This window comes from Mustela putorius, unplaced genomic scaffold, assembly GCF_011764305.1.
Source record: "Mustela putorius furo isolate JIRA1106 unplaced genomic scaffold, ASM1176430v1.1 tig00003901_pilon_pilon_pilon, whole genome shotgun sequence".
Lineage (NCBI taxonomy): Eukaryota > Metazoa > Chordata > Mammalia > Carnivora > Mustelidae > Mustela > Mustela putorius.
In genome coordinates, this window is record NW_025422049.1 from 12,316,802 (window position 1) to 12,328,680 (window position 11,879).

General features: G+C 35.2%; 1 protein-coding gene across 1 annotated transcript in view; it reads right to left on the reverse strand.

Annotated features, from left to right (window-relative positions):
* HTR2C (5-hydroxytryptamine receptor 2C) overlaps positions 1-11,879 on the reverse strand; it is a 282,379-nt gene that overhangs the window by 230,804 nt on the left and 39,696 nt on the right. The gene's annotated exons all lie outside the window — the stretch shown is intronic.

Here is an 11,879-nt window from a genome sequence, read left to right on the forward strand (position 1 = left end):
TCTCCTTTAAAAAAAATCATGTCTTCTAGTTTCTATTTTCTTAGAAAATAGGTTGTTTTGCAAAATTCATTGTTGAATTTTTTTTTTCTGATTTATTCATCTATTGAGTAAAATGCAAAAGTTGGGAGTCAATGATCAAATCATTGTGGGCTAAAATTGTTAACAAAAAAAAACAAATGTGTGTGTCAGTAGTAAACTGAAAATTCATGAGCAGTCTAAGAAAATGAATTTGCAATTATACCTCAACTAAAAAAGTGGAAATAATATTAACAGAAAGCACTTAAGTATGAACACCACTATAAAAATCTATTGATAATCTAAAGGGAGATACAAATGTGTATGTACATATGTGTGTACACACACATATATGTTATTATTATATATTTATATATATCTGTGTGGGTGTGTATATATAAATAAAATTTTGTTATTAGATAATATAGCAGACATCGGTTGTTTATGCCTTTCCAGTATTTTCTCCTACCTTTTTGTTACCAGTGTCTTTTTTCTTTTGGGGAACTCTTCTTTTTTATTTTTATTTTCATTTTTTTAAGTAAGCTGTATGCCCAATGTGGGGCTCAGACTCAAAAGCCCAAGATCAAGAGTCTCATGCTCTACCTATTAAGCCAGCCAGGAACCCCCCTGGGGAAATCTTTCCTCACCCTCTATGGTTCTACTGTAGCTCCCTTCCAACCAGAGGGGGTGTCCTCTCTTGGTACCTTAACCTCTTGGTCACACTAATAATCCTATTAGGCAATTATAATCCTTCACAATTTTTCTAAGGTGGAAATTAAGGGAAAACATTCACAATTCCTCTGGATGACCATCTGTAAGGAAGGCTCTCTAGAGATAATAGCCACATACCTTGACAAGTGGGGCAGCCTAAGAGAATGAAGATAGCACAGGAACAAAAGCTGAAATAAGAAATGTAGAAACGGGGAAAGGACTGTTTCTGACACTTAAATCCCAGGATGCCCACAACGCCCAAGGCCTGTACAAAACCCTGCTACGAAAATAAATAAAGGAAATAAAGGAAATCTCATTTAAAATGGAGTCAGAAGGCCCTAAAGGGGAACTTTTAGGCATGTGCCACTTGTTGAAGCCTGCCTAACCAGCAAAAGGAAGGAAAGAGAATTATCTTCACGAGGGAAGATATTTTCACATAGGAATTTCATCTCCTGCTTTAAGAAAAAGAAGGAAGATCCCTCCCTGCCCCAGCAACAATGCACTATCCACTGCTTGCTCCGAATGAGAAACTGATACAACCTCAAACTCTGATTCTTCTCCAATTCACTTTTGTTTAAAACAGCCCTCCCCAGAAACGGGAACCCTCTTCCCGTGTTGGTGGGAATGCAAACTGGTGTAGCCACTCTGGAAAACAGTAGAGAGGTTCCTCAAGAAGTTAAAAATAGAACTACCGTCTGACCCAGCAATTGTACTACTAGGTATCTACCCATAGGATACAAAAACAGTGATTCAAAGGGGCACGTGCACCCCAATGTTTATAGCAGGAATGTCCACAATAGCCAAACTATGGAAAGATCCCAGATGCCCGTAGGCAGATGAATGGATAAAGAAGTGATAGATAGATAGATAGATAGATAGATAGATGTATACATACACATAGAGGAAGGGAAAGAAAAATAAAATAAGATGAAAACAGAGAAGAAGGCAAACCATAGGGGACTCTTAACTATAGAGAACAAACTGAGGGCAGCTGGAGGGGGTATGTGTGGAGGGAGGGGGTGATTAGGTGATGGGCAGTAAGGAGGGCACTTGACAAAAAGGGCACTGGGTGTTATATCGCAACTGATGAATCACTAAATTCTATCCTAAAACTAATGATACACTATATGTTAACTAAACTGAATTTAAATAATAATTAAAAAATAAAAATAAAAGAGTCCTCCCCAACTTCCTCCAAAAACCTCAAAAAAGCTGACCTTCCTTTTGTCTCTGCACTTGCTTATGGGTTGCTATTGTTTGCCTGTCCTGAATTGCAGTTCCTCTGCTATTCCCAAATAAACTTATTTTGCTGGTTAAATAACTGGCTATTTTATTTTTAAGATTGACATATTTGCCATATTTTTTAATGGTTGCAATTTTTAAAAATTTCATAAAACCAATATGGCCCAATACCCTACAATACCATACACTTTTCTAGAGAAAGTTGGAACCCAAAAAATGTTATCCTTTTGATACAGTAATCCTACACACAACACAAAAACCAATTAAAAACATAAGTAAATCCATAGAACATAAACAAAAGTATACATAAAAGATATGTCCCATTTATTATTCTAAATGGCATCTACCCATGTTATGCATAAAATACTAACTTGTATATTCCCACAAGAGTTTCAAAATAAGACATTTGTTCAGATTTTTAAAAAGTTTTGATATAGATATCACATAGTATTAATAAAAAAAAAAAAACTCAGCCATAACATAGCAAGTCCCTCTTCACTGCTTTAATTGCATCTTTTTTCATGTAAGGTACAGTAATGAGAACTAAACTATGAAAATGCAGACTTGATGTTTGCAAGGATGTATAGAAATTAACACAGTTTATTTTATCACCGCTTGAATGAGGACCACATCCTGATGGAATGGCATAATATCCTTTCTCAGTGATCTTTTCTCATTATCATCTGCTGGGAAATATAGCAGTGATCTTTTCTGATTATCATCTGCTGGGAAATATAGTCATACTTCCCTGCTCTCAAGAGCAATTTGAACTTTATTGAGGAAAAAAAAAAAGTAAAATGTTGAAAGTAATTATGGAAGGAAAATTAACTTTTCCCTTGTTGATCTTACATAGATGACCACTTGCATCTAGCCTAGTCTGGAATGAAAAGGATTCTTTTTTTATTTCAAAAGATAATCAATCAGGAAAAATATCCTTTACTATAAGAGCTAGTCAGGAAACCACTTCCAGCATTTCACAGAATTAGTCCTTCACCTTTAAATGAGAATATAATCGTCAAGGTCTCTGCATTAGAGGGGACTCCAACAGAGTTCTTAAATACAAGGACTCAGCAAAAGCAGAAAATAGTTTTTATGTTAAGAGAAAATAACTGAGTCCATTTGTAAATTTTATATGTCAATGTAGTCAGGTAGCATCTGCTTAAGTGGAAAATCTACTACCAATGAACACTTAATCTTTTGAGTTTAAGGATCAAGAAGAAACGAAAAGCAAAAACAAAACAAAAGATGATATAACTCAAAGGGGTAAGGTTGAAGAATCCTGCTTTTGCAAAGGAGTGAGGAGATCACAATCCCTGGACTGTAAAGCCCTTGAATGCACAAAATATTCATCTGTCTTTAATGTATTTAGCATGAAGACTGGTATTCATTAAGTCTCCAATGGTTGTTTGTGTGATAGCATTGAATATCAAATTCAAAATGGCATTGAATATCAAATTCAAAATGAGTTTCAATAATTTTTAAAATGTGTGAAATTTGTTATCAAAACTGTAGCAGTTATGCATTTGCTCTCAAGTTTTGTTGTGACCTGGCACAACATGGAAACACTACAATGCTCACCTCCTGTGCAGAATGAGAATAGAGCATATGGACTATCCTAAAATCAAAATGGGGATGAAATTCAACCTGTGGTCTTGCAAATCATTGGATGTGCTTAACAAAGTTTCTAATGTTCCTCTTTCTAATGGCCTATCTGGGTACTTCACTCTAGCTAGAGGTCCATGTCATGTAGGAGAGTTCCCTTGATTATTCCTACTCAATAATCATTCCTAATAATAGGAATGCGTTGCACCTTTTTAATCAAAGCAGGTGTAAACTATAGATAAGCAGAAATGTAGAGAGCAAAGACATCCAATCCTACTTTCCATGGTTCAGGGATGCAAGGCCAACAGTCTATTGAAGATAATACCAGTTCCCTTACTAGCTTGCTGAGATGATTTTCATTAAGAATAGATTATATGTGGAAAATGCCTTACACATATTAGGTATTACATAAATAATTATTGACTAAAGAAATGAATGATAAATTTATATTTTAATTATAATTATATTTACTTTATAATTACTATTATTTTACTCTTATGGTTTGCCACCATCACTTCACATCAGTTTCGAGAGTCATAGAGTTCTATAAGACAATCTTTCCCCTGGCTTGAGCTTAACCTATAATACCCTTCAAATTCAAGGACAGGAAGATCATAAAATATGCTGATCACATATGAATCTTTTTACATCTACTTATAACTGTAGAAGTAGTGCTATACAAGGTTCAATACAAAATTAAAATACTCTCAGTCATTATCACTATTTTCATGTGTTGCATGTACATTTATCATTGCAATATTATACTCTGTGAACAAGTGGCTTAAACGTGTTATGTAGAAGAAGAGATTACATGAGAAAAGTCTCTTGCATTTCAAAATCTTTAAATTTGTAAACATTGATGCTTTGTTCTCCCTTGCAGAGTTTCAGTGTAACAGGTTCACTGTCCTGAGGAAGTCCTCAATGCATTGATTACAACCAGCTTGTCAATCTTCTATCCCAGCGAAATTAATCATGGTGACAGTTGCCACTATGGCCTCCTCCCTGTATTTTCCAAGCATGGAGGAGGACAAGTGAGCACCTGCCTCCTAGATTTTAGATTGAAAATATCACTAGAACAAACCAAGATTCTTTACCCTGTAACAGAATATAACCTTCTGAAAAAGGCTGGGAGCCCCCTAATGAACATGTCCATATTCTGATCGTGGTTTTCCTTTAAAAATCAAATCCCTCAAAGAATTTGTAAATGGACTTTACCATTTATAATCTAATCATCAGTAAATGGCATTTAAGACGTTTATTTCACATTGTTTTATCACATTAACAGAATTCATCAAAAATGTGATCAAAATATTTATAGAACTACTTTTGTAACAAGAGAAGTCATTTATGGTTCTTTTCATAATAAAAGTAATACACCAAATAAATATCCACTTTTGAAGCTCCTCAAGTAAAAGAAAAACCAGAAATATTAAAGACTGGTAAAGGTATTCACTTACCATCCCTTAGAATATTACTAAAACACCTGACATATTACATAATGTAATAAGATAGTATTACATAATGGTCACAAACATATTATAAAATGACCACTTTTAAAGTAGGAGGATTTCATTTACAACATATTTGATATGTATGTTTACTAACCTAAAGGCCCTGAGAATATAACATCTCATGCTTCCACATTGCAAAAACAGACAGCAACACATGCTGCTAAATCCCTATTTTAAAGTATTAATATTTTAAAGTATTAAAAGTGACAGACTTTGACCTATATTATGAATTTCTATACTGTGCTGAACTCTCAGGCTGCTCTGTTGCCCCCTGTCAACTTGTTTTCAATAAATGATTCAGGGAATGAGTGGGTTCACATTAGCTCACCTGAGAAAGCATTCCTTGTTTCTGAAATCCTATGAATAGGTTTGTTTAGGAAAATCAGTGAAACAGTCCATTTAATCACTCATTTCTTTCTACATTAAAAGACAAGGTAATCTATAACTTTGTTACAGAGCCCAATAAGTTGTTCTGAAACACCATAGGATCATAGGATCTTACTATTTTTTCTGTGCTGGAAAATTCCCATATCTCATCAGGAAGAAAGGGAATACCCACCATACCACTGGCTTTAGTTCAGCCTCCTTTTTGTTCTTACATACACTATCCCTTAGCCAGTCCTGGCTTCATTCAATTGTGAAAAATCAAGTCTCTCCTCTGCCTTTTTAAAAACAAGTTTGCTTTGCTCTAAGTCTGGCTTTTTGTGTTTCCTAGGGCTGGTTACCCCCCAACCCCGGATATCAATGTGAGCTAGCATTTTCATTTTCCTTCTCCTGTCTTATGCTTGTAAGACATCTTGTAAGGTGTTGTCAATCTCTAGAAGTTTTGGGATAAGGCCTAGAATTTGGATCATGCTCTTATTTTGCCAGAACAATGATTAAACACACACACACACACACACACACACACACACACACATACACACACACCACAAAAAAATGAGGTAGCAGTTTGAATTGTGTTTGCTTCTAAATCCTGAGATAATTTAACCCATTTTCCAAAGAAATAATCTACTTTCAAATTTAGCCTTATTTTAAACATACACTTAGGGATACCTGCAAGTTAATATTTCAGCACATTATTGATTGATTTCATATCATTTCATATGATTTTCATGTTACCTTGTCCTATCCCCCCTTTTAGTCAGAAGCTTTGATGGTTTAAGTGCTTTATCAATTGAGGGGGTAGAAGAGTCTAATATGGCTGACAGAATAAAACAGATTGATTTGAAATTCACATGCAGTATATTTGAAAAGATAGATTCTCAATGATTTACTTGCAACTCTATTTTCAGCTCTTTTCAGTTAGTACTCAGCTGTTCATATCTCCAATTTAATGCTTTTATACAGTTGCCTCAATACATTTACAGATTTAAATGTACAGCAGTATGTAATTCTGAAAAAAATATACTCTATAAGTTTAAAAATTTTAATGGGACTATGTGGAAAGTTAGTAGAATTATCTTAGCACATGGAATTCACTTTTTTCCTTATTAGTGAAAGGTACTAAGAATGCTTTTCTGGAAAGGACCTCTGTTTGCCTTCTCATGCCTAATCACAGGAAAAGTAAGGGCAACCCCCTTGTGGCAACATTGACAATCACTTTGATTGTAAAAGTGTAATATGGGGACGATAAGTACCCTTTGTTCTAAATTTCAACAATTTGGTTTCCTTGCATCATTCACTTTCAAGAAAATCTACTGTAGCTCAATTTTTTCCATCACTCCTACTTTTCATTCAACACTTCTTTACAAAATTCTGCCTTTTCTCCATAGCGGTCAACCGCTATGACCATGACCACCACTGTTAATACTGAAAGCAAACATCAGTCAGGTGGACTTGCAGTTGGATTTAAATAAATCTTGGCACTTCTACCAAAAAACAAACAAACAAACAAAAAAAAACAACTAGGTGTTCATTTAAACATGACTTAAATTTGATCTTGTGTTTTGTATCTACTGTATTAAGAAGGCCCAGACTTCTTTATTGATAAACATAATTACTTTTAAGCATACTATAATTCTAAAGTACAATATAAATATTAGACCAGCAAAATCAGTTTTCTTTTGCCCCTCAGATTCCTTTCAGATTCAATATATCTCCAACTTCTCCAGTTAATGGAGTGTAGTGTCTGTGTGCATTATCAAATGTGATGTATAATCCATTCTGATGGTTTAGGGCTACTTTCCCCACTCCCCGCAATAGGAAAACGGGCCAAGAGATGTGGGCCTGCAGCCTTGAACCAGCTGGATTCACAAGATAACTCAGTTTCTTTGAGTTGGTAGAGTTCTTTGTTCAGTTACTACAACTTCAGTCCAGAAAAAGCATGATCTCTCCTGTTAGTTGATTCACATGGGGGAACAAGAGCAAGCTTCCTGAGATCAGAATGATAGAGAGATAGGAAAACAGACCTCAGTTGTGGAAAGTGAGGGAGACCAAGGCTCAGTAGCCCTGTTTCCCAGCTGAATGGGGTGTAGCCTCCCTTACCTGAAGCATAAATGGTGTTTTTCATGCTCAGAAAATATGCCCTGGCAGCTTCTTCTCCCAGGTGGGCCTCCTCTTACATTCTGGGGTTATGTCATTATCACAGAATGCAAACATGGTTCTAAGCCAATGAGGAAATAAAGGACACTTGCTAGGAAAAATTTCCAGGCAATTTAACATAACAAATATTTGCTGGGTGGGGTTGACTTAACCTGCAGGCAATGTGTTTGTTTTTTTTATTTAAGATTTTATTTATTTATTTGACAGACAGAGATCACAACGAGCAGAGAGGCAGGCAGAGAAGGAGGAGGAAGAGAAGCAGGTTATCTGCTGAGCAGAGAGCCCATGTGGGGCTCCATTCCAGGACCCCGGGACCATGACCCAAGCCGAAGGCTGAGGCTTTAACTCACTGAGCCACCCAGGTGCCCAGCAATGTGGTTTTTTGACAAAGAAGTGAAAGATCCATAACCAATTAGAACTAAGTCGCTGGGAAAATGGGTGATGGAAGTGCTTGCCACAGAATTTAAAGCAGGGAGGGAATTTTAGAGATCATTTGCATAGTCCTTAGTGGAGTGCCTTGCCCAGAGCAGTCTCACAGTAAATAAAACTGCTAAATGAATCCAGTTTACTCCCTCTTTTAACAGATGAAGGAACTAAAGCCAAAGGGAGGAAATAATTTCCTCAACAACATAAAGTTGGTCAGTGGCAGACCCAGTGTGAGAAACCAGAATTTCTAAATCCTTACTGATTATTTTTTCTATTATACCCTTTGTATTCATTCAGTCATTTCCACTGTTGACTGAGCTTTTATTTTCACGATCCCTAGACCTTTGTCCACGTGACCTCAAGTCTGCAAGGACCTAGAGTAGAACAACTCCTTAAATCAGACTTAACTACTCTAGTCCACATCCATGTATCGCTTCTCTGAATTCCCATGGTGCATCCTGCTTATATCACAGATTTAGAATTTAAGTTCAAAGATGTATGGGTTATTTTACAATGGTTTCATATGTATCTCTTGGGTTATTAATAAGCTTGCATGCTCCTCTGAATAAGGGACGTTTACTTATAGCTCTTTTATGTGTTAGCATGTAACTTCTTCGGTTTATATGGGTGCATGACAGTAAGAATAAGTATCCAACTTAATATCCCAACTAGGACACTTCTGAGACTCAAAGAAAGTATTATTGACATTTATTCAGTAAGTGTAAACTGTGACTCCCCTGAGCAGACGGGAATGTATGGTCACCCTAACAAAAGTTGACTGGATCAACGTGTGTTCAATTAATTAGTCATCGCATTGGTGATTGCACAGATGTCCAACCACGGGATACTGCCTACAATTTACCCAATAGCATGGACTGAAATTATTTCCAAAATAGTAATCATGGAAAACATATGACATGTTGTAGAATTCTATTTACTGAATACATGTATGTATGTGTCATTTATTTAAAAGTTATTAAGAATATTTCCATAAAATATTTGTTGCCTTCATTTTTAAGTTGTAAGGCTAAAGTTGAATGCAAAACTTTTCTGGGGGCGGGTCTCGCTTTAATCATTCCAATATTGAAAATGTGACTAAGAGTGAAAATAAAATGGCATTGTTTCTGATTCTTTCCTGGAGGTAAAATATGAAATCCAATGACTTTCTAGGTGGGGTAAGATAGATGGAGTGTTATAAGGAGCTATGGACAAAAAGACCCAAATTGGAAGTTTAAAATTAGGTTTAAATTTAAATACCCCATTCAGAAAGCAGCAAGACATATAATTTTTAATTTCCTTTCATATAGATTATGGAGCCATTAGTAAAGAAAACAAGGAAAATCCATGATAAACTCCTAAACAACTAATGACTAACATCTTCTAGCATTTACACACCATCATATTCTATATTAACTTATTGAAATAAAGCTTCACACTGATTTGTCAAGAAATAATCAAACAAGTTTTTGATACGATTTTCACCATACACACACACACGCACACACACACACACGTACATACATTTTGCTCAGATATCTAACAAAGGCCAAACATCCTGGACAAAACAGCCCATAGTTTCAATTTGTTAATATTGCTAAATTAGAGGTTTAATGATAAGAATTTCCTGCGGCAGAATGAATTTTAAGCACTAGAACAATGGCAGTTACACCATCTGCTCCAGACAGAAATCTGCTGTCTTGACAGTAACAAAGGACAAATAGGCAACAGAGATACACCAAGCTGGCAAGAGGCTAAATGCAATAAGGGAAGAAGTATTTCTTAGATAAATTGCTTTTTTCGCTGAATACTACATTCTGTGCTAAACAACCCTTCATTCAGCTATAAGCAGATGTTTATCAAAGAGAATTCATAGTCTTTATCACTAAGACTGTTTTATATTTATAAGAGAATCTAAACAGTCATACTTTTCCATCTTCAAAGTTCTAAATGAAATTAAAGCACACACACAGAAAAAAGACAAGCAAAAATAATTACATGGGAAAACAAAATAGCAATGTTGCCCTTAGGAAAAATGCTGAGAACAGACATTGTGTTGACAGATTCTCATCTACCCACATGGGCCTCTAAGACAAGCCCCTAGACTATATTATTTTAAGAAATTAAGTTTTAAAAATCTATTTAAAAGGCTGTCTTCCCACATCTTGTTATCAGTATGATATGTGTGTTTATGTTTGGAGAGGGGTAGGGGAATGTTTAACTGGCACTTACTCTGCATTAAAATAATAAGGGAAAAATAATAAAACTCTGTATTATTATAATGCATTTGTTCATGAGGGTAGTAGGTCTTCTGAACACTCTTTTGCCTTATTTCTAAGGAAGAAAGTATTTATTTTCATTTAAAAAAGAGACCAATGTCTGGAACTTCAAGACAAGAAAGTTTACCTAAGGTACATGGTCCATCTTCTACTTTCATTTCCAATCACCCACATACTTGATGTTCGCTTTTCTTTTATCCCTGGTTCAATAGTGTCAATAAAGAGGATAGTTGAAGCAGTAATAAATAAAAAATATATACTGCATAAAAAGTCTTTCTAATGTATCCTTGCCAATCATCAGGAAAAAATGTATCATTTTTTTGAAAACTTGGATGCAAATGCCGGTCAACAAGACTTTATTTATTTAGTTTAATGTGTATTTTTCTTTTTTTTTCTTTTTTTTATTTTTTATTTTTTATTTTTTATTTTTTTTTTTAAAGATTTTATTTATTTATTTGACAGAGAGAAATCACATGTAGATGGAGAGGCAGGCAGAGAGAGAGAGAGGGAAGCAGGCTCTCCGCTGAGCAGAGAGCCCGATGCGGGACTCGATCCCAGGACCCTGAGATCATGACCTGAGCCGAAGGCAGCGGCTTAACCCACTGAGCCACCCAGGCGCCCCTAATGTGTATTTTTCACTGATATATTTCATCCCAATTGTATGAAAATAGTAATATAATGAGCTGCAAGGTATGTACATTTTTTTTTACAGTGTTGGGCCTAATTATTAGAACATAGCTATAAGCCCAGTGTCCTTTCTGGTAGAGAGCCCTAAAGACATTTCCTAGGAAGGCAAGTTTACCCTCTATAAAGTCAACATAAAAAAAAAAAATGTGAGGTCTTCCTCCAAAATAATTATTATCACTTAAATAATTTATCATGAATTTATTTCTTACAAACTAATCTTTTCTGGATTTTATTTTATTTTTGTGTTATTTTTTTAAATAGGCTCCATGTTCAATATGGGGCTTGAACCCACAACTCTGAGATCAAGAGTTGCATGTTCTACTGCCTAAGCCAGCTGAGGAGCCCTTCTTTTCTGGATTTTAAATGAGTTTTCAGTCTATATATATATATATATTATTTTTTTTTTACCACATAAAACAGTGCCAAATTTTATATGGTTCTAAAGCTATGGTATTCAATTTTCTAGAACTTTCTTTGAGTTCTGGTAATAAGAATTAATGACTGATTTCACAGGTAACTTACATGAGTTCATCCATCAGTAATTATTGAACTACTTTTTGTAGGGCACTGGGCTAGGTGCTTCTGTAAGTACTAAGACATATGAGAAGAGAGTCTTTGCTTTTAAAGAATTTACAACTTAGCTAATAAGATAACATTAAGGAATAAAAAAAAAAAGGGAAATGCGTCATTACCACACTGTGGTAGAGGGAGAATTTGTGAGAACTTGAGTATTTAAAGGTATTAATGAAGGAAAGAAGGGACCAGGAACGGATCTTGAATATAGACCTAATTACAAGAAATAATGGAAAAGGAATTCTATCCACACGAATTTAAACAGACTGTTATATACAGGGAATGAAGAGGC